General features: G+C 39.2%; 1 long non-coding RNA gene across 2 annotated transcripts; it reads left to right on the top strand.

The window, feature by feature from the left end:
• The first annotated feature begins 1610 nt into the window (after nt 1–1610).
• LOC132603421 (uncharacterized) lies at nt 1611–23580 on the top strand. Of its 2 annotated transcripts, XR_009568249.1 has the most exons (3): nt 1628–12897; nt 16677–16747; nt 23327–23580. It is a non-coding gene; the product is annotated as an uncharacterized LOC132603421 (long non-coding RNA). The 2 variants fall into 2 exon arrangements; XR_009568248.1 differs by lacking the exon at nt 23327–23580 and having other exon boundaries at nt 1611–12897; nt 16677–16927.
• Nucleotides 23581–24445: the final 865 nt, after the last annotated feature.

Genomic DNA, 24445 nt, shown 5'->3' with positions numbered 1-24445 from the left:
TCCGGGTAGAATCTTTGAAGGCCCAACCATGTGTGAAAATGGTTAACTGGTGGGCTCGGTATGCTCACCAACCTTCCTTTCTCTTTATTTTTCGTATATGTATTTGTGAAAACATATGTAAGAATGCTTGTAAATATTGAAACCCGATTGATTAGACTTAGACAAATTAGGCAAAACGATACATATATCATTTAGAATGGATAGGAACCCAATGTTTATTCAAACTCGAACCCTACGAAAGGTAATATCATTTCACGCAAATTGAAAAGAAATACTCTCGTAATCTCCTTCTTTGAAAAACTAGAAATTAAACGGTGGAGTATATTTTCAGGAAAGTTGATTTTTCCTAACTTGAAATTTTCGGGCAATACTGGAAGCGATAACAGTGGATTTTTAGAAGGAAAGTGCAACTTCTTTCAAACTTAAGAAGCTTTCAAAAGAAGATGAACAAAACTTGATTTGTGAAAAATGAATGAAATGGGCTTTAAATGATTTTCCAACTACTTAAAGGCTTTTTTCAAAACCTTTTGGGCCAAGCCCACCTTAAGTTGAAATAAAACAAAAGGAATTCTATCTGGATCCAAGTTAGAGGAAGGGGTTCTAAGTGGAATATAGTTGACCTTCAATAAAAATGGACAGGACTCATGATTTGAAGTTAAAGAGACATTTTCAAACATTGTATGATTCTCATGGCACTTTTTACAAATGAGCTATACGTTGGACACTTTTCAATGAGAACTTATAAAAGGACATAAGATTTGGACCAAATTAAGTGGAACTCTACTCGAGAGAAATCTTGAGCGTTTTTGGTCCGGAAATGAGATGACCCTTCTAACCTTATATGCAGTTTAAAAGGAATTCAATTTCCTTCTTCAAAACAAAAGGGATTTGGCCAAAAACATTCCAAAATGATATGCCATGACAAGTTATACAATATTCTAAACTAATATAAGCAAATAATTACAAAATCACACATTAAAGCTCGAAGGTCAACTGCATTCTACGTATTCTTAATATTGGGGTATCTTAACACCTTTCTCGAGGAATCACCAGAACCCTTACCTCGAACTCTGGTTTTCAAGGATTTTTCTCTTGTTTGAATAAATCCTTTGTTGACACTCAATTTTTGCCCTAAAAAAATTCAAATTAACTAGTCAAGCTTCTTGAATTGGAAATAGAGTAAAATATTTATTCAAAAATAAAAAAAATACTTGCTAAACTAGTTTTGGTGATATTTCTCCATTTTTCATTGGCAAAATTCCCTAATATATATTATGTATGTTTTAAGTATTAATTATGTCTATTTTATCAATTTAAAAAATCCATTTATATGAAGAAAAAGTATTTTAATTAAGTACCATTATCAAATTAAAGTAATTTAATTTGTTAAGCCAAGAAGTAATTTACTTTATTAAGCCAAGAAGCTTAATTAATTAATTTAATAATTAATTCATCTCAAATTGGATATTTAAACAAATGTTGTCTACAATTGAACAAAATCGGATATGTTTTAATACAATCATGGCCTCTTCTTAATTCCACCCCTAAAAAAAAAGAATCAGATCAGTCCAGCCCAAAAATTCGGGTTAACCCGGCCCACTTATGCTTAAGTCCCAACTCCCTTTTCTTTTCTTTTTCATTCTTTAGAAAAGAAAACACACAGCACCAAACGATCCCTTAAGCTCCCTCACACTCTCAAAGAGCTCATCTCTGACCAAATTAGGCAAAGGTTCAACGCATTTCTTTTCTCTCAGTCCTTGCCTCACCATTTCGGGCAAGGTCATTAATGAAGCTTTGTCATCTTCTCACATTGACAGCCAACTCAAACGACAATAATAACTCCTTTTCATTTTTGTTTTTTGATTTTTTCTTTACATCTGACGGATGATTTGGATTTCAAGTAATTATCAATGAATTTCAACTTTAATAGCTGTCCCACATCGATTTTGGACCGAAGAAACCCTAGAATTGGCCTCTTATAAAGAGAGAACCATTTCTTCATTCTTAAAAATGGGTTTTTGACACCTACAATTGGTTTTTCACAACCACAATGGGTTTTTACACGAGTTTGAACACTCAGAAACTCGGCTCATCCTTGAGTTTCAAGGAAGTTCTCGATCACAGTTAAATTTTTGGGTCTCGTTTCCGTTCGTCGAAAGCTAGTTTAGGTGAAAGGTTGTTTGTCGGCTCTCGTCGCTCCCGTCGTTGCTCGACAAAAAGGAAACTTCCCTTTTCTTTATTTATTTCTACATCTTTACAGTTTTCTTTAGTCCTGTTGATTTGTATTCCGTTGGGTTCGATTTAGTTCTTGTTAGGTATTCAGTTTGTCTCTAGTTTTGGTATGTGAAGTATAAAGTAATGTTCCCTTTTACTTACTCGTTTTTTTTCTTTTAGAGAAATATGGATTTTGTGTGTAGTTGTTTCTTTCTTTAATTCTCCACCAAGATAAGGCATAAGTGACTGATCCTTGCTTTTCTTTAGAATAAGGATTGTCTGATTGGCTCATTCTATTCATGTTTAGTTTGATTCCTTGTCTTCTATAATGTATTTGTTGATTTTATGCTAAGTAGGTAATCAATGCGTTTGAGATGTTATCCTTGAGCTCGAAATCCGATAAATCAATATGTGCCGAGACCATATGTTAATATCCTTGGTGACAATTGTCAGTATAAGTAGGTAAAAGGACTAATAAAATCTAGTTTTGCCTCTGTTATGATACACAAAAATGTGATTGGATGATGTTTGTTAGTTTGTTCAGTGGTTATGCAATTCCATTCTGGTTTTCACTGATTTGAATTAGTTTTTAAGTGGAGCTAGTTTAGATATGAGATCTATTCTAGTTGGGATTTTTGCGGAGTAGCTTACAGGAATGTGATCTTATGGGTTGTTTTATTATTGTTGTGGTAGTCTCTTTCACGTGCAACTAGATTCAAGTTCCCATATAAGTTAAGCTTTGCTTGAAATTAGTGCCAATATCATTAGCTTGGTATTACCATCCGAAGTTTGATATTTGTTGATCTAGAGCTATTTTCTTGTTTAAGATTTGTTGTGGGCCTTTGAAGAGAAACTGATAATAATTTCTCTAAACTTTAATTCAGTTATACACTTTTTCTAAAGGTCAAACTTGTTAGATCAACCTTACCTTTTATTTTTATTTTTTAATATTCAGTAGTGAATTCATTTAATAAGAGGTTAACCTTTATTTCGTTTGGTTATTGTTTTTGTTGGAAATTGTTGATTGGATACTCATTCTTCACCCTTCTTTTCTTTGGATGACTCGGGGAGTTGCAAATCCCAACTGCTCTCAAGGTATATTTGTGAGTTGCTACTAGTTTGACATTTTGCTTTTGCTGCTACTTGCTGCTGTGCTGCACTTTAACGCAAACAGTTCCTGCATTTTGAGGTAAGTAATGACTGTTACACCTTCGAAGGATAAATGAGTTGCTGCATTTTGGGTAAGTAGTTGCTGCCTTTGCTTGGAAAAATGGATGATACTTTGATAACAACAGCTACTTCATTGTGAAGTTCAGAAAATGTTAGTGAGTGTTACTTTTTAGTTGCTACATTGGTTGAGAAATGGTTGCTGCACTTCTTGATAAATTGTTGTTGTATTGGAGACGTTGCCTCATTCTCAAGTTGTTGCCACACTTAAGATACTACACTTGTTCACAAAATAGTTGTTGCATTATGCCACGTTCTGCTAATATTGTTGATGCCTCACTTGTGGATGAATCAGTGTTATGGTAAAATTTGCTGAGTCTGTCAAAAACAACAGACTACTACTGCACTTTGCTATAAATAATTGGCTTGTTTTAAGGCAACTGCTGCTACAAATAGCTACTACCTTGAGGAGATGGTTGTTGCATTTTTTTAGCTGAGTTACGGCTACATTTCGATACTTATTGTTGGCTGAAACCTCTGCTATACGTTGATAAGAATTGCTGCTATGTTTAAACATATGGTACTGCCTTCATTTTGAAGTTGGCTGCTATATTTTGATGCTTCATTTTTGGGAAATGTTTATTATCCAAACAGAGGCTATTTTAGAAAGAAACAGATGCTGCCTCTATTTGGTATTTACTGATTCAAACAGGATACTACACTTGAGCCGATGAGAACATTTAATTTTAGGCCATGCCTTGTCCAGAAAGGTTATCCCTCTGTTTAGGCGACGATGCCCTCATAATAATATCAAGAGATAGGAACCAACATGCATTTGGCGAGGAAACTAGAATCGCCACTAGTTTGCAGCCAACACATGTATTGGGTTTCTTTGCCACATTCGGAAACATTAGTCTGAGCCTCCGTAATCAAAGCTCTCAAAGTTTGATACGAGTCCAAGAGATATTATTTTTATGTTCATAAACGTCACCCTATGGGGTGGCGTACCATTTTGACTAACTACTTTTCTTTTCATTGTGCGAGGTACAAATAAAACAAGTATGGAGAGCAAAGCTCAAAGATGAAGTAAAAGGATTAGCTGCTTAGAGCTTCGTACGAAGAACTAGAAGAGCATGGATTGCTAACGATTTGGGCCCAAGGCCGAAAAAGATAAATCGTCTTCCCCTTTCCTTTATTCTTGTATAACCAAGCTAATTTAATATGTTCGGAAAAGGGCCAAAATTACTCGTGAACTTTGAAAAATAGTTCATCCATACCCTTCGTTATACTTTAGGGCCAATTATACCCTTACAGTTATACTATGGGGTCAATTATACCCTTATGTCTAACTGCTGCCACGTGGCATCATCCCAGCCCTTCAAAATTATTTTACCTTCAAATAATTTTTTACCCACTAAAATAACTCAACCCGACCCGAATTTTTTTTTCCAGCAAAAATAATACGGATAATTTTTCTAGCAAAATAAAATAAAAATAATTCCGTATTATTTTTGCTGGAAAAAAATTTCGGGTCGGGTTAAATTATTTTAGTGGGTAAAAAATTATTTGAAGGTAAAATAATTTTGAAGGGCTGGGATGATGCCACGTGGCAGCAGTTAGACATAAGGGTATAATTGACCCCATAGTATAGCTGTAAGGGTATAATTGACCCTAAAGTATAACGAAGGGTATGAATGAACTATTTTTCAAAGTTCAGGGGTAATTTTGGCCTTTTTCCGTAATATGTTTACATTCGTTTTGTATGAGCATGTATACTTGCAAATACTTGTGTATTATTGAAACCCCTTAGAACATAGTTGAAACCTTGCATAAGAAAAATGATTCAAGTTGTTTTCAAAAACCGTTTTGGGCCTTGGCCTGCACAAAGATAATAAAACAAAAGAAATCCCACTTAAACTCAATGTAACGACCCATTTGGTCGTTATAGTCTTTTTGGCACTTTTGACCTTTTTCCGAGCTTGTTTAGCTCACATTTGACTCGAGGGGACCGTTGACATGCTTCTCGAGGTGTTTGGATTTGATTTGGGTAATGTTTTTGGGAAAATTGGGCTTTAAGAGAAAAAAAGTTGACTAAAAGTTGACTTTTGGGTAAACGGACCTTTTTTCGAAAATATGTCGATTTCGAGAGGTCCGGATGATCTTTTAGAACCTATTTGCATATTTGGTTCGGTTCCCAATGCACTCGGGTGCATTTCAGGACTCGGGTTGGGAAGTTGAAGTTGAGGTATCAGGGGTTGACTCGGTCAACGAGACCTCCGTTGGGAATTCCGAGGACAAAGTGCGTTTGTAGCGTGTTTTTATATATGTCTGCATATTTGGTATGTGAGCAGATGGCCTTGTGAGATAGTTAAAAATTCGGGTTGAGTTGTGAAAATCTTGGGAATTCTTGTGTCTGGTGCCCGGTTTGGCGGTACTGCTATAGTGGTCACCTTGCCGCTGAAGCGGCCAATGTGATTTTGGGCATGACCGCTGTAGTGGTCATGGGACCGCCAAAGCGGTGACGTTGAAGTGGTCTGATGGTCGCGGAAGCAGGCGTCGGGAAGTTAATTTCATTAAATGAAGTGTTAAAAGCCCTAAGTCCCTCATTTATTACTATTCCGAAATCTGAGTTATTGGGAGCATTTCAAGGTGATTCTTTGGGGGGAATCTTGGTGGTAAGTCCTTCTATCTTTTTTCCTATTCCAAGATTTCATTATCATCTTAGGATTCCTTTATCATGCTAGTTCACTAGAGTTGAAGAATTAATAGAAGGTTCAATGAGTTCTTCTTCTAGGCTTTGTAATCTTGATTTATTGGTTGGGTTAGCTTATTTAAGCATGGAATTGATGATTAGAATCTTGTATTTCATAATTTCTTCCTAATTAGTGGCTAATTTATGGGATTGGAAGTTAGGGTTTATACCCAAATTTGGGGGGTTTTGCCTAAAATATGAATTTAGGGTTTAGGGTCTTGAATAGAAGTAAGGTTTGATAAATGTTCTTCTTGATTCTAATTTCTTGATTTGAATATGCTTAGAATTTCTTTATCTTGAGGCTCAAAGGAAAGGGAAGACTAAGGTGTGATTGTCGAGACCTTGTTGTTCGTTCTTCCAGGTAGGTTACAGTTTACCCTATTGTGAGACTTCGTTTAGCGAAGCATATATTTAGACGATATTATCGGAGAAAGCCTCTAAACCTTTGAGTATGAAATTGGGTTGCATATTCTCTTACGTTGGGCCCTATTGTGTGATTTTGGGCTTAGCCACCCCGTTTTATTGTGACTTATCTTGTTCTATTGTTGTTGGGTCGATGCCACGTGGAGATAGTAAATATTGGTGACTTGTCACACCCTATCTTGATAGGGCATGATGGGCACCCGACCCCATACTCAGAGCTGAGCGAACCCCTTTAGCTCTCGTTATGTTCATAACCTCACTGGACTCTTAAGTTACGAAATGAAATGCATAATAAAAACTTGACAAAAACCATTCTTTTTGTCGTTCTCAAATCAAGTAAAATCTGTATCATATGGAATTTGTAACATAATGCATAATGATACGTCGGCTTGCAGAGCCGCTTACAAAACTGACATCCTATACCCATGACTCTGTCTGCAAAGTCTCTAACATCAATCAAGATATCAAAACCTGAATACTCTGACTCGGCAACACTCTAGAAGGAAATGGAGCTCGCCAATCCAGCTGGTACATCTCCTATCAATGTCCTCTACTCATCTGTATGCACCTGCGTGGCATGAAACGCAGCCCCCGAAAAAAGGGGGTCAGTACGGAATATGTACTGAGCATGTAAAGCATGAAATACAGTAAACAGAGCCATAATCGGAACAAGAAACACAAAAAGTAAGTATACTATCCAGAATACCAAAATGCTTACTTTTAAAACACAAATCGTGCATGTCGATGGGATATGTCCTATCCGGCCCATTATGGGACTCGGTGGACAAAACATGGTCGCCACCCCGTCATTGGCGCCATAACATATCATACTCCAGAGTAGGGAATAACTCCGTAACACATCATACTCCAAAACACATCATACTCCAGAGTGTATATACATATAACGTATCCCGACCCTCTTGTGAGGGACTCGGTGAACAATGCAGTAGAGTGTGCACGAGAACGTATCCTGGCTCGGGACTCAGTGAAAGATACATTGAGGCATGCACGAGCAGAGTAGTGAGAAACCATATGCATACAAATCAATTTTAAGACTCGATAAGTAAGAACACTAATCGACACTTGAAGGATCATAAGCACATTTCGAGTCAATCCGAGTTAGCATATGAAAGTTATGGACATTAATCATTACAAAAACCTTTATGAACGTTTCAAAACAATCCGAGACCGTCTATGAAAGTTAGAAACATTAATCCTTATAGAACTCTTTTAGGAACAGGAACTATCTATGCTTTACTCGTTATTCCATCATACAATAACTTGACCACATTAAGCATGCTTATGTCAAGAAGTGAATAAGAATCATAAACAAGCTCGGAATTTAGGAATAGAGTCACCCCAAGGTGCATATCATACCTTATTTAGCTCTAGGACATGCCAAAAGAAAGAAAGAGTAAGCCTTACATACCTGTTCCACCTCCTATTAGCTACGCTTATTTGTCCAAGCTCGCTAGTCTACATTCAAGAGGATTTACACAATCATTAGACTCATCGTTATACGCTTGTCTTAGTCCTTCAAATAAATTCATTTATAATCTGCCGAAATTTCGGCAGCATTTCCCCTGTTTATATGCCTAGCCCAAAATTACAATTCAGCAACTAACAACATCAACAAAAATACCAATAGTAATAACATCATTTCCAACACAACATATGCCATAAAGCAGCCCACACACCATTTTTCCCATTTTCTCAACCAACCAATTTGCGATACGACTAATTAATAACTTTATTTCCGTAAAGAAGCCGAAATTAATACCAGCAACATCGATAACAACATCTTCAACATCCTACAAAATAAATACATATATTTTTATCCAAATTTCTCTTCAAGCCTAAATCCATAATTCGACAACACCAACAACCGAATTTATCACACTATTCTCTCCTTTCTAATCCGTTAAAACTCTGAATAAACTTGTTAACAATGAAAAGGAACCTTAATCTTACTTCAAGTGTACAGCCACCACGTCCACCCTCTTCTTCTTAGTTGATTTTTGGCTCAAATTGAAGGCAACGCCACGTACGACACTTTTCTCTTCATGGGCTTCGGAATTCGGGGCTCAGATTTTGGTCAAAATTGATTTTTCTCTCTAGGCTCTCCTCTCTCTTTTTCTCCAGAATTTTCTGGTGTTTTGGTATGAAAAATGAGGAGATAAAGCTGATATTTCACTTAAAAAGGTGTGGGTAATGGGCATGATCCGATTGGGCTCGGGTTGGGCCTGGCCCACTAACCTTTCTGCCTTAAAAATTCCAAACTTATCATACCATTTTGGCCCTTCGAAGTCAGATCACCCGAAAACGTTTTCTTAAATCGTCCTTTTGGAGGGCTTACACTCATTTTCGGCTTATGGGTCCTTCTTAAGACTTGCTCAACTTCACATGTACTACCATATATCCCTTCATATGTCCTTTATAAAATCCCGATGTCACACCCTAATCTTACTAGGGTGTGATGGGCACTCGATCTCATATTCGGAGCCGATCGAACCCACTGACTCTTACTACACACATAATCGCTTTGGACTTTTAACTCAAATAAAATGAAATACATAATAAGAGCTTTCAGGAACATTCCTTTCGTCGTTCTCAAATCAAGCAAAATTTGTAATCATATGGAATTTATAACATATCGCAAAATGACACATTGACTGATGGAGCCGCTTACAATACTGACATTCTATTCCCACGACTCTGTCTGCAAAGTCTCTAACATTAACCAGAAATCATAACATATATACTCTGACTCGGTAACACTCCGGAAGGAAGTGGAGCTCGCCAATCCCGCTGAAACACCTTCTAGCAAAGCCTTCTACTCATCTGGGTGTACCTGCGTGGCATGAAATGCAGCCCCCGAAGAAAGGGGGTCAGTACGGAATATGTACTGAGTATGTAAGACATGGAATACAGAAGACAGAACCATAATCGAAACAAACATTTCAAAAGTAAGTACATTATCCAGAATGCTTAAAATGCTTATTTTCAAAACACAAATCATGTATGCCGATGTCATATGTCAGAATTAGTACAGAAAATAAGCAAATCATCCAGAATACCAAAATGTTTATTTTCAAGACACAAATCATGCATGCCATATGCGGCCCATTGTAGGACTCGGAGAACAGAACATGGTCGCCACCCCATCACTGGCGCCATAACACATCATACTTCGGAATAGGGGATATTTCCGTCACACATCATACTCCAGAACACATCATACTTCAGAATGCATATACCACATCATACTTCAAACGTATATGCATATAACAGATCCCGACCCTCTAACTAGGGACGCGGTGAACAATGCAGTGAAGAGCGCACGATAACATACCCGGCTCGGGACTCGGTGAAAGACATATTGAGGCATGCACGAGCAGAGTAGTGAGAAACTATATGCATATAAAACAAATTTTAAGACTCGATGGGTACGTACATAAATCGACACTTGAGGGTCATAAACACGTTTCAAGTCAATCCGAGTTAGTGTGAAAAAGTTATGGACGTTTTAGTACAGAACCTTCTACGAACGTTTCAGAAGCTATTTTTTGGAAAATCAAAGCAATAATCATATCAAGTACCTTTCGAATATCGCTATGGATCAAATCAAAATAGAACTTTTGGAACCATATGTACGTGTCAAAATATATCAAAGACTCAATGGAATAATCAAACGTGCTATCATTTGAAAATCAAGACATTAGTCATATCAATTGTCTCTTGAATGCCATGCGGAAACATATCAAATAGAACTTCGGACATCATAGATACGCATCAAAACCATATAAAATAGCTTATGGAAATCAAGAACGTTAGCCATCCTAGTGGCTCTAAGAATAGGAGTTTCTTTGGAATCATATACATATCGTCTGTTCGTTTCACAAGGATCATGCCAAAAGAAAAAAAGGGTAAGCCTTACATACCTGTCCCACGTCCTATTAGCTACGCTTAATTGTCCAAGCTCGCTATCGCTAGTCTACATTCAAGAGAATTTATACAATCATTAGACTCATCATCACATACTTATCTTAGTCTTTCAAACAAATTCATTTATAATCTGCCGAAATTTCGGCAGCATCTCCCCTGTAAATACAACCATCCCCGAGAATCTAACTCGGCCAATTTATCAACAACAATCCGAGAATTCAACTCGGCCAAATTATCAACAACATCATATTTCCAACTCCAACAATCAATTCAAAGTGCATTCTAACACTAGCAATCCTTCCTACACAATTCGGCGGCATTTCATTTATATTCAATTTGATCACATATAGTCAAGCTAACACCAATGATCTCACATTCAAGTGTTAATCCAAAATCATTCTAACATGATTCAAGAACACTTCAAACAATTCACACAATATTCAAAATAATCTAACCAATATGCCATTCCATCCGAAACCTCCAAAGTGCAACAATAACAATAACAACACATTTCCTTCCTTCAATTCATGAACTATACCATAATTCACACACTAGCAACATTATTCTCATAATTACAAGAAACCATATTAGAATCACATTAATTCCTCCAATAATTTCTCAACGATTACAACTTCATTTCAATTCATCCACAACTACAACAATCAAAATACTAAATAAAAATCAATTCATCACATCCTATCATCATCAATCTTATTCAGCCATACCACACACATACATATTTTTATGAATTTCATCCATTTCTACATACTACGACATTCACAAATCATCCATAACACATGTAAAAGAAGATTGAACACATACCTTTCTCCACACATCTTCTTCCTCGGCTAGAGTCCACAACTCGCACAATGAATACTTTGCTTACTCCAACAATTACTCCATGTTAAAGAGGACCTTCCAATTAGTTGGAATACTAGAAGAAAATAATTTTTCTTGATCAACTCCATGGAACCAATTTTTGATAGCCATGGCCGAACATGGCTCCTTCTCTTTCTTTTTCTTCTTCTCCAAACTTCTTGAATTTTCTAAGTGTAATGGTAATGATAAATATGACTAATAAGTCATATATATATATATATATACACACACACACATAATTCATCCATGTGGGCCAAGGCCTCAACTTGGACGGCCACATGGCCACTCAAGAACTTTCTTGAGTTTTTGTGAAATTCCCATTTTGCCCCTAGCCTTTCACAATATTACCATGAACCACTTTGTGAATTTTCCTTTTTACCCTTAGCCTTTCTCGATATTTCCATACTAATAAACAACTTGTGCATTAAAATAATTTTGAAAAATAGTCTTGCCCTTAACTTACCACGACTTCCTTAAAATATTCGAATATACGAAATACGGGACATAACACCCGACATGTGGGCCCCACCTTGTGTTAACTGATTTACTCCATACGATCTCCAAATGTCATATGTATATTCTTATACTCAGATAATATAATCTTCATCCCTAATCCTTGTATAACTTTGCTCTCCCTTGAGCTCATACTAAGCCGTCGACAGTCTTGGTAACGCAAAATTTTCCGGGGTGTAACATGATTATTGATATATCTTAATTTTGATATTGTAGCATCTTACTTATTGTCGTTTGAGACGAGGATAGTGATTCTATTATGGCTTATTGTGTAGCCTTTTATTGATACTGTTGGTGTGCCTATGTGGTACTTTTTATATTGATTTGATTATTGACATTGAACTCATACATTGCACGCATTCTCATCCTTCATGATATATTGTTGATACATTAATGATGTTTATGGAAACACTGTTATGAGCTGGGCTCAGTTGGATGAGAGTAATGTGAGGGTCGATCCGATATTTATCCTGAAATCGAGGATGAGTGCTGGTAGCGATTGCCGAGGTTGTTGTCGGAATCGTGAGAGTACATGGACTTCGCGGGTCCTCTATGGGTTGTGTTGCCGAGATGTGATATTCCATCTTCGGAGTACATGTGTACAGTGCATATGCATTGCATTCACACTTCATACATCATTCCATTTCATTGTACTATGGCTTATATTGTGATATTCTTGTGATGTACTTGTGATATACGGATTCAGATTGAGTATATTGAGACTTGGGACATTTGGGTTTAGATGTTACAACATAGGTGATGACGTGTACTTGGTTACTAGCTCATGATTGACTTATACCTTGTTGATTTACCTGTTTATCTTACTTTATTGCCTTGATATATGTTAGCTATTCTTAGTCGGCCTATGATACATACCAGTATTCATTTTTTGTACTGACCTGCACTTGCTGCGTTCTTTTATGAATGCAGAGTTCCAGGTCGGTTCAGCCTCTACTCCTCGTGGCTGATAGTAGTTCGAGGGTTGCAGTTTAGAGACTTACAAGGTGAGCACGAGGAAGTTTGCCGCCTTGAAGATTCTACCTTTATTTATGTCTTATTTGATATTCTGAGACATATTGAGACTTTTGATGTATTATTATTATTTCTAGACTTGTAGATTCTAGTTAGAGGCTGTACTCCATACTTCCGTAATATTTCTATATCATTATCGTCAGACTTACATATTTCTATTTCTTCCGCTTAATTATTATCCTTTTTAATTGCTTATGAATTGTTGGGTTAAACGTTCGCCTACCGAGGTGGGAAAGACAGGTGCCCTCATGACTTAGTGAAATTTGGTCATGACAAGTTGGTATCAGAGCGCTAGGTTACCCGGTCTGTAATACAAGAGTGTTTCTATTAGAGTCTCATGGATCGGTATGATGAGCTCCGAGATTATCTATAAGAGACTATAGGACATTTAGGAAACTTGACTTTTTTTATTCTTTCATGCTACTTTATTCTAATTGGTATATGAAATAATCGAATATTTTACTCTTATCTCTTCTCTCACAAATGGCGAGGACTCGAGCTACGGTAGCTCGAGACCAGGTGCCAGAGCCTACAGCTATGGCTGGCACCAGAGGGCAAGCGATGGCCAGAGGGCGCGGTCAAGCTAGAGGCCGCGGGGCAGCCCCAGCCAGGAGCAGGGCTCCTGCGGTAGGTCATCGGCATGAGAGATCTCCATCTCCAGAGCCTGAGGTTCAGCAGGTTCGAGACCAGGTTGTCGAGGATGATGTGGCTCCAGCACGGGCACACCCCAAGGCCACTTCAGACCAGGTGATGAAGGATACTATGTCTTGTGTTCTACTCCATTTGGATGCCCCGCAGGCTGCCACTAGTGTTACTTCTATGGGCGGAGGATCACAGACTAGAGTTTGGGCACAGACCCCTGAGAAGAGACCGACTCGTGTAGCACACCCTGCCGCGGCTATGTGTCCCCGGATGGATGCAGTGCCAGCCCCGAGAGATGAGCTTAGACTCGTGGCGGGCCCTGTCATAACCCTGACTGATCAGGATCTAATTGGAAGGTTTAGAAAGTTAGAGCCGCCTAGGTTCACGGGTACTTCTGGAGAGGATGTGTATGAGTTCATCTTAGACATGCATGAGTTGTTACATAAGATAGGGATTGTTGAGTCCCATAAAGTTGACTATGTGTCCTACCAGTTTCGCGGAGACGCGAAGACTTGGTGGAGGTATTTTATTGCTTGCAGACCTGAGGGTTCTCCTCCACTGACTTGGACACAGTTTCATCGGGCCTTCCTTGAGAAGTATCTACGCCGGGCTTTGAGAGAGGCTCATAGGGATGGGTTTCTACATCTACAGTAGAGGGGATTGTCTTTGGAGGCCTATGTTACTCGCTACTTGCATTTGGTTCGTTATTCAGCTCTTTTGATTCCTACGGAGCCTGACAAGATTCGGCGCTTTATTAGTGGGCTTGTTGGTTCCCTTCAGATTCCTTGCCTTTAGCTTGAGGCCATGGGGGCTTCTGTTACACCTTGGAAATCCTCCATAAATGTACAGTGAATGGGTGAGCGAAGGACATAACATATGCGATGTTTTGGCAAGCAATAAGGGTGTAAATGGCCCTAATTAAGATTATCAAGACATCCGAGATGAGGAACGAAAGTTAGTAAGGAAAAGCAAACCATATGTTGTGTATCAGATGAAAATAATGGGTAACGATTATGTGATGGCATAATGATGGTTAGAGACATGTTATAACGTCCCTAAGATTGGTAATGAGGTGTTAAGCAAGTACTAAGAAGGTTCTATAAGGATCGGAGATCAAACGAGTTGACGAGAACAAGTCTCGAAAAACTGGGCAAACATACGGCCAGACATACTGGCCGTATAAAATCCACGGACCGTATGTCCAATCGTGGATTTGGCCCAGCACAATATAGCTCACTGGACCAAACATACGGTCCAACATACGGTCAGTAAAAATTATACGGACCGTATGTTGGTCCGTATAAAGTAGGTCGGCCAGATTTCAATTTTAAATATAAGGGACCCTTTCCATTTTATTTTCATTTCATTTCCACTCTTCACTTCAAGAACCCTCTAGAGAATACTCTAACATTCATCCATAAGAAAAATTCAAGGGGAATTGAAGATCAACAACATAAAATCCATGGAGCAAAGCATATGAAACTCAAGTAGGATTCATCTTCTTCAAGAAAACCCTAAGGAGGCGAAGTGAAACTTTGGTGCAAGAGGAAGAATTTCATTCAAAGCTTGTTCCACCATCATCTAAGGTATGTTTTATGATTTTACTATGTTGCTTAAGGTATTGGAAGGCCAAGATGCTTGGATTGTAGAAAAGCATGGAAAATGAGTTTTTAAAAGGATGAGTAGTGTCACAATTGAATGGTAGTTGAATGGAAATCATGAATGTTGATATGTTGTGATCATGAATACATTATAAGTAACGTTTAGACCATGTGATAAGTGTGACGTATGAGGAGATGTGATGATAGGCTAAAAACACTAAATGTGGAGAAATTGGAGGAAATTGGTGGATTTTGCTAAATGTATATAAGCGATGATTGTTGGTTTCTATATTCTGATTATTGTTGTGAATGTTTGGGGACTGAAATAGAATATGAGAAACGTAATAGAAACAAAGGAGATGCTGCCCAATTTTCCCTAGAAATGGAAGCCCGTTTTTATAATTGCTTAGCTAACGATGGCATGAAATCTCTTGAAGGTATACACGAGTGCATCATAAAGGAAATGAGCAAGCGATAAGAATGGTAAACGTCCAAGGTATGTCAAGGATCGTCCCTTCTTTCAAAGGCATGATCCCTAGGTTATGATTTCATAAATGTTTTCATATTTTTCTTGTTATCAAAAGTTAAAAAGCCTATGATTTCCTTCCTGATAATCCATAAGTGTTTTCCCAAGATATTCGTATTCTCCAAACCAAAGTTTGTGATTATGTGAGCTCTTATGATAAAAACGATGGATATGTTCTTCCATGACACCGATGATTTCAAAAATGAGAATATCATCATGATGAGAACGAGTTTATGTTTAAAGGTTCCAATGTTACGATTTCAAAGATGACATGAGAATGTTGAGCCATCTATTGACTTCTCGATTTTATTCATGAATGATGACTACATTTTCTCTAAGACTCCAAAAACATATGGATTGACTTCTTATAAGATTATGACCCTATTTTATGTTTCCTCTTGATGTTATTATTCATATCTATATTCTTCATTGGTAGTCCCACCTTATAATAATTGTTCCTTCAAGGTGAGACATGACGATCATGATTAATCCATAATGTAGTCGGAGGCTACCGACCTTACGTCACTCCGATAGAGCCATAACCTTTTCTTGGGCTCTCATGCATGCTATGTATATTATATAAGTATATGATATGTATATGTATTCGGGGGATATGGGGAAAGGTGAGGCGCTATAGACGCATAGCCACCTGGTCAGCTGGCATATTATGATCTCATCCCAGACGCGGGATGCCCGGACGCGGGATTTATGGGTGATGGATCGGGCCGTATGTTCCACGGCATTATATTGATATATGATGATATATGGATCGGGCTGCACGTTCCGCAACAATATATGATACGATGTTTTATGAGTATGCATGCATGAATTCGCCTTAAGAGGCAAGCAGTTACTGGTTATCTTCTTGCACTTACTTTATCTTCTTATTCTCTCCTTTATTTCTTGATGTATGCCTTACATGCTCAGTACAATGTTCGTACTGACATCCTTTTCTTTTTGGATGCTGTGCTCTTGTCCACAGGTAGACAGGGAGACGCTGCAGATCCATAGGAGCCATCTACAGATTTACAGGAGCACTCCACTATTCCGGAGGTGCTATTCGGTTGATCCTTTTGTGTATATTGGTATATGTCATCCAATAGAGGCTCGTAGATACTTGATGTGGGTTATGTGGTTCCATGACGTGGATAGTATGTATGTGTATGAGTATATTGAAATATGTTCTTGTGTTAGAGCATTATATTTTGTAATGAAGACCAAATCTTTTTTTAAGTTAACAAGGAATCGATGAATGATTGTTAAATGGGTTAAGGAAATGATAGCACGAGCGGTGCTCGGTGGTTAGCCCCGGGTACTCGTCGCGGCCCCCAACTGGGTCGTGACAGAAGTGGTATCAGAGCAGTTCGTCCTAGGAAGTGTCTACGAGCCGTGTCTAATAGAGTCTTGTTTATCGGTGTGTTGTGCACCACATCTATAAACAGGAGGCTACCGGGCATTTAGGAAAGATGACCATCTTTCTTCTTAATAGATCGTGCGATAGAGCTGTGTTGTAAGATTATTCCTCCCCTAACGGTGCGTTATAATTTCAGCAAAGCTGATGAAAGGAAAAGCTGCAGCGGCCCGGGAGGGCAAGATGGCGGTTGAAGAAGGGCTTGATCGAGAGCCGACTATAGATATGAAGGAGGGCGAACCCCAGGATAAGGCCCTACCTCGATTTTCCCATACTTCGCTCACTTTTGAGGATCGGAGGGGGGCCTCGACCTTAGCTCCAGTACCCCCCGTTCCTTCGCAAGATACCGCGGGCCAAGAGATGAGACAGACTATTCTGTTATTGACTCATTTGGTAGCCGCTCAGGCTCAGCGGAAGGATGCGGGCCACGATAACAGGGGTTGGAGAAAGGGAGTTAATTCTTTAGGGTCTGATCATGAGTTTAGAGGCGTTCCTCTGCAGTTTCTTAGACCCAGAGTTGATGGACCCACTTATTCAAGGTCACCCCAGAGTCTCAAAGTTTCTAGTCCTCGAATTTGGAGTGATTCTGGCCAGAAGAGATCCTCGGTACCGCGATGTACTCAGTGTCGCAGGTTACATCGGGGACCGTGTCGCTGGGGCACGGATGTGTGTTATGCCTGTGCTCGGCCAGGCCATTTAAAGCATAATTGTCCATCGTTACGTGGTAAGGGTGAGGTTCAGACTACGGGAGTGGTGACTGGCTCTTCATCATCGGCACGCCCTCCAAGGCCAGGGCCACAGATGCTAGTAAGCAGTGGTAGAGACCGAAGAACGCCCAGTCCAAGCGGATCCCAGCATCATATCCAGGCATTAGTCGAACGACCATATCCTGATTCTTCCCCTGATATTACTCCAGGTATATTGTTAGCATCCTTTTGTGATTAATGCGAATACGTGGGCAAATAATCGATATGGTAAATGTAATGTGACTGACTAAAGGGATAACAGGTTGAGTATGCCTGCTTCATGAGGCTAGCCTATGTTATAAGCAGGCTTGCGAATGAGATCAAGAAGTGTTACTCCATAGGGTAGATTATGATCTGGATATAATAAGCACGTAACCAGAATTGTAATGTAAAGTATAGCGAGGAGACGCCTAAGGGAATGTTAAGCTCTATATGAATACAAGAGTGAAACCAGCAAACGAACCGGGAGCAGTAGATGAGAAAGCTTGAAGGACCTTGTTGGGGAAAGTTCGGCGCAGGAATGTCTCAACGATTGAGATAATAGCCAGCACTAAGGGGGAAGTCAACCCGAAAAGGGGATCAGAGTAAAGTGATATAGCGGAGTAGCAGTAGCCGTAATTGGCATAATTAAGAGCATGGATGATACTTTAGTTGGGCGTAAAAGATCAAGACTACGGTGAGGATAAATAATGAAAGTAGGACAATTAGTAGGAGGAGGGTCAACGTGATAGGAGTGAGAGAGGATGATCAGAACGAACAGAGTCAGTTTTGGCAGTAAGAGATGGATTGGCAAGGGCGGTACATCCTAAAGGACAAAGCGGTACTAAGTTAAGAATATGGTTCCTCATACGAAGAGTCGAGGATCGAATATAAGACGGGAGGAATGAGGTAAGTCGAGCAGGAAGGAATAAGGGCGAAAATATAGCAAAAAGGAAATATACGAAGTATGCGTACCTGAAGAATAGTTGTGTGGTAGTCAAAGGAGAAAGTATTTCCTACGAAGGTCCTATATCAAGTTAGAACGAGTGAAGTATATGAAGTAAAGAGTTGAAGAGGAAATATGATCATGAGTTATGAGTTTACTGTATGACGATGAATCAATGGAGCAGAGTCATAATTAATAACGATAGTGGTACAACATGGTTATGAAATCGGTGCCAAGAGTAAATCGGAGTAAAAGAATAAGGAGGCATGGGGCGCATTAGCGGCGTAAGAGACCTAAGCCCTAAAGAAACGAAGATGGCGTTACAAGCAAATTTTGAGCGCTAAAGAAGAGGGCAAGTGACATTAGATGGGTGGCATGGATAGTTAGACCTACTACTAATGTAAGCATCCCTATGGGGCAGGGAGTTGCTAATTGGAGCGGATTTAGATATTGACTCATAATTACTGGACGCGCCAAGTAAAATACATGTTTGTTCGGATTACTATAACGGGTGCATTATTTGGTTACAAGATTATAAGGTGAGTACGCTAAGGCTTCACACATGAACTGTTATAGCCATAGATTGTGGGGAACGGTATGAGGAAGACGTAGTGTAGTCAGGAGTACGTGAATTTAAGATTTACAAGTACGAGTGAACCCAAAAGGGGGGGGGGGGGGGAGCGAATAGAGAGGATACCAGTGTGAAGGGTTGAAATAATGAACCCTACGGGAGTGTATTGACTAAAGGCAGTAGAATAAGGTGACACCCAAAAGCAAGAAGAAGAAGAAGGGTCGTGAGTCGGCAAAGATGGTAAAGCATCGATGACAGGTGGGGGTGGACCCACAGTTCTTGAAGATTATACCACCTCCTCGTTCCTCTAAATTACAAATCTCAGATGAATTTTTAGAGAAATATAAGGCCGATCTGTGAGACGTTGTGTCCCTTAAGGTTCTAAGTGGCGCAAAGTGGGGAATAAAACTGTAAAACTCTGATTGTGTGACATGGCTGAGGAAGAGCTGGAATTAGTTTAAAGAGTGCTATTCAATTGGTTGTGGTTACTTTTTACTCTTTCAGTATAATGGAAACTCTCATTTCTCTGTCCTCATATTTGATTTAATTGCTTCCAGGATTAAATACTCTTCTAGCCCAAATGAAGATATGACACCGGAGAATGTTGTAAATATAGAGGGTGATGGTAGTCACAAGAAGAAGGCATGCCGGCCTGAGACACAGAATAATTCATGAGACTAACATGGATTTTATTGTGGGGTTACCCTGTTCTTGAGACAAAGACATTGACGGGAAAGTCGTTGTGAATGATATTGATATCTATATGAACATGACCATAGATACGATGTGCGAATGAGTATGATTATGAATGCGAACATGGGTAAGGATACATGTATATGGATAGATGTGTACGAATGCGAATCACACAAAGATTATGTAACTTGTAGATATTTACGCGTCGCCAATGAAGTCAAGTGAGTACTTAGATGAGGAGTAAGAGGTAAAACAGGGATAATGGAGTCATAATACTCCGGCCAGGAAAACATATGATAAACTAAGTTGGAACGTTGAGTGGGGATTATTGTTAAGGGCAAATAGGACAATCACTTGGAATACGACATAAGTATATGCTGTACGCTTACTACAATAGCCTGGGATATGACAACTTACGAAAGTTATAAGATCACGGGATGAAGAGGAAGCTTAGTCCCCGGTATATTAGGTCTTACGAGATCGTATGCAGTAGGCAAGGTAGCTTATGAATTAGATCTACCATTTATAACTTGATGCTTCCTAAATATGTTAGAAATCCTACTAGAATCATGTCAATAAATAGTGCCCAAGCGACAGAGAAGGGGATCTATGAAAAGGTACCCATTACCACTAGATAGGCAAGTGCGAAGACTTCGGAATACGGAGGTAGTTTGAGACAAGTTTGGTAGAAAAACAAAGACCGGGAAGAAACGACTTGGAGAGCAGAAGAGAATATAGATAGCCAAATACCCGTGCCTATTCAAATCTCCAGGAGAAGTTCACGATGACACGCCGAGATCTTAAGGTATGCATGCTTACTTTTACTCTTTGGGTCGTGTGTGGCCATAGATATGTTATGCTGTGTTGTAGCCCTGTGAGGCAGTGTTATTGTGGATTGTTGTGACAGGTTGGTAGTGCCAGATTACAGGAGAAACTCTGGCAAAATTTTCCTAGAATTCCCGAGTATTTTAACATTCGAGGACGAATGTTCCAAAAGGGGGGAAAAATGTTACACCTTGGAAATCCTCCATAAATGTACAGTGAATGGGTGAGCGAAGGACATAACATATGCGATGTTTTGGCAAGCAATAAGGGTGTAAATGGCCCTAATTAAGATTATCAAGACATCCGAGATGAGGAACGAAAGTTAGTAAGGAAAAGCAAACCATATGTTGTGTATCAGATGAAAATAATGGGTAACGATTATGTGATGGCATAATGATGGTTAGAGACATGTTATAACGTCCCTAAGATTGGTAATGAGGTGTTAAGCAAGTACTAAGAAGGTTCTATAAGGATCGGAGATCAAACGAGTCGACGAGAACAAGTCTCGAAAAACTGGGCAAACATACGGCCAGACATACTGGCCGTATAAAATCCACGGACCGTATGTCCAACCGTGGATTTGTCCCAGCACAATATAGCTCACTGGACCAAACATACGGTCCAACATACGGTCAGTAAAAATTATACGGACCGTATGTTGGTCCGTATAAAGTAGGTCGGCCAGATTTCAATTTTAAATATAAGGGACCCTTTCCATTTTATTTTCATTTCATTTCCACTCTTCACTTCAAGAACCCTCTAGAGAATACTCTAACATTCATCCATAAGAAAAATTCAAGGGGAATTGAATATCAACAACATAAAATCCATGGAGCAAAGCATATGAAACTCAAGTAGGATTCATCTTCTTCAAGAAAACCCTAAGGAGGCGAAGTGAAACTTTGGTGCAAGAGGAAGAATTCCATTCAAAGCTTGTTCCACCATCATCTAAGGTATGTTTCATGATTTTACTATGTTGCTTAAGGTATTGGAAGTCTAAGATGCTTGGATTGTAGAAAAGCATGGAAAATGAGTTTTTAAAAGGATGAGTAGTGTCACAATTGAATGGTAGTTGAATGGAAATCATGAATGTTGATATGTTGTGATCATGAATACATTATAATTAACGTTTAGACCATGGGATAAGTGTGACGTATGAGGAGATGTGATGATAGGCGAAAACCACTAAATGTGGAGAAATTGGAGGAAATTGGTGGATTTTGCTAAATGTATATAAACGATGATTGTTGGTTTCTATATTGTGATTATTGTTGTGAATGTTTGGGGACTGAAATAGAATATGAGAAACGTAATAGAAACAAAGGAGATGCTGCCCAATTTTCCCTAGAAATGGAAGCCCGTTTTTATAATTGCTTAGCTAACGATGGCATGAACTCTCTTGAAGGTATACACGAGTGCAACATAAAGGAAATGAGCAAGCGATAAGAATGGTAAACGTCCAAGGTATGTCAAGGCTCGTCCCTTCTTTCAAAGGCATGATCCCTAGGTTATGATTTCATAAATGTTTCCATATTTTCCTTGTTATCAAAAGTTAAAAAGCCTATGATTTCCTTCCTGATAATCCATAAGTGTTTTCCCAAGATATTCGTATTCTCCAAACCAAAGTTTGTGATTATGTGAGCTCTTATGATAAAAACGATGGATATGTTCTTCCATGACACCGATGATGTCAAAAATGAGAATATCATTATGATGAGAACGATTTTATGTTTAAAGGTTCCAATGTTACGATTTCAAAGACGACATGAGAATATTGAACCATCTATTGACTTCTCGATTTTATTCATGAATGATGACTACATTTTCTCTAAGACTCCAAAAACATATGGATTGACTTCTTATAAGATTATGACCCTATTTTATGTTTCCTCTTGATGTTATTGTTCATATCTATATTCTTCATTGATAGTCCCACCTTATAATAATTGTTCCTTCAAGGTGAGACATGACGATCATGATTAATCCATAATATAGTCGGAGGCTACCGACCTTACGTCACTCCGATAGAGCCATAGCTTTTACTTGGGCTCTCATGCATGCTATGTATATTATATAAGTATATGATATGTATATGTATTCAGGGGATATGGGGAAAGGTGAGGCACTATAGACGCATAACCACCTGGCCAACTGGAATATTATGATCTCATCCCGGACGCGGGATTTATGGGTGATGGATCGGGCCGTACGTTCCACGGCATTGTATTGATATATGATGATATATGGATCGGGCTGCACGTTCCGCAACAATATATGATACGATTTTTTGTGAGTATGCATGCATGAATTCGCCTTAAGAGGCAAGCAATTACTGGTTATCTTCTTGCACTTACTTTATCTTCTTATTATCTCCTTTATTTCTTGATGTATGCCTTACATGCTCAGTACAATGTTCGTACTGACATCCTTTTCTTTTATGATGCTGTGCTCATGCCCACAGGTAGACAGGGAGAGCTGCAGATCCGTAGGACCCATCTACAGATTTACAAGAGCACTCCACTATTTCGGAGGTGCTATTCGGTTGATCCTTTTGTGTATATTGGTATATGCCATCCTATAAAGTCTCGTAGATACTCGATGTGGGCTATGTGGTTCCATGATGTGGATAATATGTATGTGTATGAGTATATTGAAATATGTTCTTCTGTTAGAGCATTATATTTTGTAATGAAGACCAGATTTTTTTTAGGTTAACAAGGAATCGATGAATGATTATTAAATGGGTTAAGGAAATGATAGCACGAGCGGTGCTCGGTGGTTAGCCCCGGGTACTCGTCGCGGCCCCCAGCTAGGTCGTGACAGCTTCCTTCTAGTCCATCGTTAAACATGCTTCTTTAGTTGAGGCCGTTAAGGCCCGTGCATTTGGTGGGGTTAGTGAGAAGAGGCAGCGACAGGTTGGGAGCTATGGTGGTTCTAGATCGAGAGGCGCCGGTCAGTCTTCTAGGCCGTATCATCCATATTTCGGCCGTCCTGTATATTCAGCTTTGCAGGCTTTCTCCAGTGGGCCACCAAGACAGAGAGCTTTTGAGTGCTCGTTCTCTCAACCAGCAGGCCGGGTTGTTCCAGCCGCATCTTCAGCTTCATTCTATCAGTCTCTGCCCTCTAAGGGCTGTTTTGCGTATAGAGAGTTTAGTCATTTTTCTAGAGAGTGTCCCCGACCCAGGAAAGGTCATCAGTCCCACAGGACTCTAGTATCTTCAAGTAGCGGAGAAGGTGCTCAGGTTTCTGGGGGTCGATCTCAGGTTGGTAGAGGTGGGTCCCAGGGCTCGAGAGGTGGATCTCAGTCTGGACGTGGTAGTGCTTAGTGTTACTCGTTCCCAGGTAGACCCGAGGCAAAAGCCTCAAATGCCGTTATTTCAGGTACCGTTTTTGTCCGACATAGAGCAACATCTGTGGTATTTGATCCTGGATCCACTTATTCATATGTGTCTGCATATCATGTCGTTGATTGGGGTTGCCTTGTGATAGCATAGTTGTACCTGTTCATGTGTCTACTCCAATCAGAGATTCTGTTGTGGTTGATCGAGTTTATCAGTCGTGTTTGGTTACTTTTATGGGG

The sequence above is a fragment of the Lycium barbarum genome, chromosome 7 (genome assembly GCF_019175385.1).
Source record: "Lycium barbarum isolate Lr01 chromosome 7, ASM1917538v2, whole genome shotgun sequence".
Taxonomy (NCBI): Eukaryota; Viridiplantae; Streptophyta; class Magnoliopsida; order Solanales; family Solanaceae; genus Lycium; species Lycium barbarum.
Note: the sequence above shows the minus strand (reverse complement) of the source record. Positions and strands in the feature narration are given on the sequence as shown.